This window comes from Chenopodium album, chromosome 17 (genome assembly GCF_948465745.1).
Source record: "Chenopodium album chromosome 17, dcCheAlbu1.1, whole genome shotgun sequence".
In the NCBI taxonomy this organism is placed as follows: Eukaryota; Viridiplantae; Streptophyta; class Magnoliopsida; order Caryophyllales; family Amaranthaceae; genus Chenopodium; species Chenopodium album.
The window spans coordinates 29,311,093-29,317,500 of record NC_137850.1 but is presented as its reverse complement, the minus strand read 5'-3'; positions in this window follow the sequence as shown (position 1 = coordinate 29,317,500).

The following is a 6,408-nucleotide window of genomic DNA, read 5'->3' as shown; positions in this document are numbered from 1 at the left end:
AAAGCTACCTCCACCACTAAAAGCTACCCTAACCACTACCTTGCCAAACATTTACATTTTTTGTTAAGTAGTGGTTTGACAAAGTCAAACCACTAAAAGCTACTCAAAAGCAAGCGCCGAACAAGCCCTAAATTAAATATCATCCATAGATTAAATGTAGAGTATATATATATGCTTTCTTGAAATCTTAGTTTGCAAGTAAAGAGTTGGATCACTACAAAAATAAAAGATTTTTAGCAACTAAGTTTGGCAATAGATTTTTAAGACGTTGCTAAATAACAACGAATATAATTTTTTTTATTGCCTAATTAAAAGCGACATTTTATACTTTAGTTTTTTATTAATTAATGGCTACATATTTTTGATTTATTGCTATTTTAAACAAATTGTCTTACTAGTTGTTACTAGATGACATCATATTTTTATCTTATTTCCATATAGCAACAAACTATGACAACGAATATTTTAATTGTATTGATTTAGAAACAAACAAAGGCAATGAATTTTTGAATTGTTGCCATTAGAAACAAGTTGTCTAAACTATTGATGTTAGATGATAATGTATTTTTATTTGTTGCCATTGAAACAAGTTATGTTATATTTTGTTGTTAATTTATATGTAGGCCACTTTTTGCTATTAAGTATAAAATTATTTGAAGACACTCTTCTTATTATTTGTTGCTATAATGACATTAAATAGAGATGGATTTCAATTTCGTCTCTAATTTAGAAACGAATTTTTGGTTTCGTGTAATACTCCATATTTTTATACCTATTTTATTTTAAATAAGTAATTTGTGAGGTATTTAAATAATTTGAAATGAATCATTTATGGCATTTGAATTATTTATTTTAAATAGAGTTAAGGTAGCATATGGGGACTAAACTTTATGTTTTTTCACCTTTTGGGGACTCATCTTTTTTTTTCACTCTTTGGGGACTCAAGTGGTAAGTGGTTAACTATAGTTAGTTTGTGGGGCCAATTAGCTTTTTAAACTCACTCACAAAGTCACAAGCTCTCATCTTTCTCTTTCGTCACCAATAGAATTACAATAAGTAGTACTACTTTTGTAACAGTCTTCATCTGTTATAGTTCATATTCCAAAGCATGTTAGTTCTCATGCAAGCCACCATCTCATCTCTTATCTCATTTGGATATGGATGGTCAATCCATTGAAAAAAAAAACACCCATTATGAAATTCTCACATATATAGCTAGAACCTCATAAATGGGTGCTTGAGATTATTGGAAACCCCTTTTTTGGCCAACCTATGACAATGATACATGATCTGATTTGGTACTATGATTGCAGGTACTCTCTTGATTTTTGGTAAGCTAATTTCGTGTGAAAAAAATTTGGATTTTTAAAGAACAAAAAGATGAAGAAAAATGGATAAAAAGATGAAGAAAAATGAATACAGTGTTTTAGGTTTGTTTGAGATTTTGGCTGTTGTATCCACTGTAAAACAATTGAGAAAGAGAAGTGTATTTATTTGAAATTAAATAGATGGTCATATTTTCACAATTTAGTTTTTTTTTTTTTTTTTTTGAAAAATCATCAATTAATGCTCAGATGAGTTAAATCAATGGATTAATAAATGACCTGATATTTAACCTTAATCCCCAAAAAGTGAAAAAAAATAGATGACTCCCTACAAGGTGAAAAAATATTTATTCCCCATTTGTTGCCTTTTGAAAAGCTAGTTGGCCCCACAAAATAACTATAGTTAACCCCTTACCACTTGAATCCCCAAAGAGTGAAAGAAAAAAGATGAGTCCCCAAAAGGTGAAAAAACATAAAGTTTAGTCCCCGTTTATTATCTTAACTCATTTTAAATAAGTTTGGAAATATTTTATAAAAGGAAAGTTTTATTTAATTAATTATTTTATTAAGTTGGGATTTATTTTAGGAAAGTTTTATTTTAGTTAAGTTTTATTAGGAAAGGGATTAGTAAAGATAGAAAAGGAAAATTAAGGTAAAAAGGGTTTCTAGAGAAAGGGGTATAAATATTCAACACTTAGGTAAATTAAACTTTGTCCAGAGTGAAGAATACCCAAGGTAAACTTTCTCTCCCTTCTCCTTCATTTCTTTTTCTTTTTCTTTCTTTTCCCTTCCCCTTTTTGCACACACCACCGCCGGCCACCACCACACCACCGGTGGGCCGCCGGCCACCACCAGCAGTAGCCGGCAGCAGGAACGGTGCCACCAGCAGCACGGCAACAACCGGCTGTGGTGCCGTGGCTGTTGTCCGACCACCATTTGAGAAAAAAAATTATTCTTTTTTTTATTTCTTTTGTTTAATCCTAAATCTAATTATTAATTATGAGTTTTATGATGATTTTATGATGATTGATTTTAAGTATGGTGCAAATTAATTTTCAAATTTTAATTTTAATTAAAAAGCCCCAAATTTGAAACCCTAGGTTTGTAAATAATTAATTATTTAAGGAATATGATTTAGGGTGGTTTAAACCTTTAATTGAGGTTTTTAAAGATAATTACAGCAAGTTTTCATGAATTAATATTGCTGGAAATTTTGTTAGTAAGCTAAAAATTAAGTTTTTTGAAGGAATTTTGACTACCCATTAATTGGGATTAAAATAAGAGGTTTTTAAATTAATTTTCAGCTTGTTTTAATTAAATTATGAGTGGTTTAATAAGAGTATATATATTGCTGGAAATTTGTGTGGAGTAGATTTTAATGTCATATTATGATTTTGGATTGTAGGAGACTTCCAAGTGAGTGATTTCTATTAGTCATGGAAATTTTAAGATCGTATTCAAGGTACGTTTGCATACTTGGCATTGATTTGGTGATATAGGAACATGCTAGGCTTTGAATAATTGATTCCAAATAGTATTGTTATAGTTTTGGTTGGAATTTATTATTTGGTTGATGTTGGTGATTGAATTATGAAGCATGGATTATTTGCGATGGATTATTGAATGGAAATAATTATTTTGGCATGTTATATATGAACCACACTTTTATTATTGGTGTGATAGAGAGCATGTTTAATTGAACTAAATGTTTAATTTGGTTAGGAATATTAAAAGGGGATTTTATTATAGTTCATATAATTATTATTGATGCTATAAGCATGAGAAAAGAGCTATGTAAGTGTCTATATACACGAGGAATAAATTATATATTGGTGCCTTAGTGCACTTAAGTTATTTCTAACACCGAAGGATAGGAATTTTGGCGCATTACACGTTTAAGGTGTTTTTGACACCGAGCTAGATTTAAAAAGGGTTCAACAATAAATTTTATGTGGTCACTAATTATTCAAGAATTAAATTGGAATGTTTAATTGTTTGGATAATTATAATGTTTGGTTGTGTTATGGTTTGAGAGTAATCACCAAGTTTAATAATATGTAAATAACGTAAAGTGAAAGAGATTACGCACCAAAACTCTTGGAACGTATATACCTTGAGTATGAACATATGGGGGGAATTATGGGGTTTGATATTTAACCATAACTTTTACTGGGAGTACAGGACGTTGTATTTTCCTTTTATTATTATGCGCAGGAATTCCGCCACTTACGAGTGGTTCTTTTATACTAGCACGGTTAGCTCCCGTGTTAGTACCCCTTTATTGGGGCAGGTTAGGGGGGAAACCCGTTCTATGCGTAATCAATGCTAAATGAATCATTTAGTTACTTAATTGAGAATTCATGTTGTATATTGTGTGCTTGTAAACAGGTGCAACGAGGTAAGTTGTGTGTTGATAGGTGGAAACATGTTAGTGTGTTTAATTACACTTATGTACTCAGCTTTGCTGATTGTGTGTTTGTGTGTTTGTTGGCCTTGTCTTTTACCTTGGCCCTATGATGACCCATTTTTAATGGAGAGTAGTGGAAACAAGTAGAGAGAAGCTTTTCAGGTGAGGAAGCATATTCATGATGGGCATGAGTGGAGAGCGAATCATGCTAGTTTCCATGAGTTTATGATATGTTTATTACTTTAATTATTTTGTTATATTATGGTTGTGAGACTAACGCAAAGGTTTTGAATTGGTTCGGTTTTGTTAAGGGCCTACAATGGTTCCAAGTTGTAGGTTGACTTCGTTTTACTTTGGTTTGACTTTACTTTCGTTGGTTGACTTTTTAAGTTGAGTCGTTTTGAATGATTTAAAGATAGTCTTCCGCTGTGTGTCTTTGATAGTTGCCTTTGTCTTAGATTTTTCTATTTTAAGTTTTAAACAGAGCAAAACAGGTATTTTAAAATAAAGGAATTTCTAGGGTATTACATTTCGTCCCTAATTTAGAGGGAAATTTTTCAATTTCGTCTCTAATATTTTATTCACTTATTATGAATTATGCATAGAAGTAAACTAATAGTACTTGGTATAATTGGTAAGAGTTTCACCATGTGACTTTGAGGTCACAACTTCGACTCCTACCAACTGCGATTCTTGAGACTAGGGATTCAAAGAGTCTTACATGCAAAGTCGAGCCAGATTGACCCAAGTGAGGTTTCGGATTAGTAAAGGGATTGAGTTGAACCGAATTGCTAATAGGGATTGGGTTTTTGTCTCGTAGTGTTGATATCAACCAATATTTATGATTTGTTGCTATTTTTATGAACCAACTTTTAAAAATTGTTGCTATTTTTGGGAACCAACATTAATAATTTGTTGCTACTTTTAGCAACAACCAATGGTAATCTGTTGCCAAAGTTTGCAATGCATACACCAAAAACAGCAAACATCATGGAAACTATATTTAATGGATGCAATATTGCAACAAAATTATTTTGCAACTGGTAGCCAAAATCCCATGTCAACAAGCCTTTTAGCAACAACAAGTTTTCGTTTCCAACCTGTTGCTAACTAGAGTTGGCAACGAATTTTTTATGAATAACAATAAATTTTAGTTGATGCTATATTGTAGGGTTATCACTACCCCTTAATGGCTCCAAAAAGAAGAAGCCAAAATAGTTTGCTTTTTCGTAAACTCATTACAAACCACATGATGTTTTTGCATCCGAAATCCATGATTGTGTTCTGTTTTTTAAGAAATAATTGTTTCAATTCTTCAAATTCATACGACTTGAGATTTTGATCTTTTTTAGAGGATCCAATAAACATCCATCTAAATTTAGACATATGGGAGTTTTCTTCAAAAACCACTACTTAATTGGCAGAAGGTTAAGCCAGTTTCTCAACTGCATATGAGCTAATATTTACGTTGCAATTGAGTGAAAATTTCACTCTCTTTTCAGCCAGTTTTTCAACTGCACCCAAGCCTACATTTGTGTTGCAATTGAGTGAGAATTTCACTATTTTTTTAAGCCAATTTTTCAAATGAACCAAAGCCAACGGTTAAGTTGCAATTAATTGAAAATCAATTGGGATTATCGTGCATCTCATTAATCAAAATTGTGTCATTTTCTCAAACATTGATTATCGTTTTATTAAACTCAATCAATGTGGGGCAATCTGTAGACACCAAATTTTGGTCCTACTATTGTGAGTATTTATTATTAAAATTATTTATATCATTATTTTTTTTTATTTTTATTATTATAATTGTTATTTTTGCAACAATTATTATTATTTTGCTATCGTTTTTTAAAATTATGTGGTAATAACACAAGTATATGCTAATATATTATTTTAGAAACATAATTACAATATTTTACTCTATTACACGAAAAACACGAGTAATACTAATATTCTTTATTCATAATTTCCGAAATGCATGTTACAATTTGTATTTCTAAACTACTAAATTACAAAAAAATCGAAGTACGGCTGATACCTCATGCATTTTTGCCCTGCTCCACCAAATTTATTTCGGGCTTCACTTGTTAATTACTCCCTTTGTTTTTAAATACTTGCTCCACTTTCCTTTCGCGACCGTTTTTAAATACTTGCTTCATTTCGTTATTTGGAAAGTTTTTATAATATTTAATTTATTTCTTTCAACTAGTGGGACCCAATTTTATTACTTTAGATTCTCTCTTCTCCAATTTACCTTCCACTAACCCCACTATCTCTATATTTTACTACTTTCTCCAATTTCTCCTAAAACTCCGCACATGGAGAAATAGAGCAAGTATTTAAAAACGGAGGGAGTAATAGGTAAATTAATGCGGCCATTGGGAGGACCACTAACCCCACAATGTACATGAAGTACACCCGTATCATCCTCATGTCTTTTTTGAAGGTGAAGATAGGTTGATGTTCTTGGTTATTTTGGAACATAGTGGTCGAAATTTTGCTTGATTTTTTCGGATAAGAAGGAAGGTAGAAGGAGATAAGAATAAGTTGTTAGTGCAGATTTGGGTAAGAATAATCTTCTTTTTTATATTAAAAAAGTGTGTATATTTTACCGTATTATTATATGTATATATATGACAATCGTATAGTATAAAAATACGATATTTTCTCTTG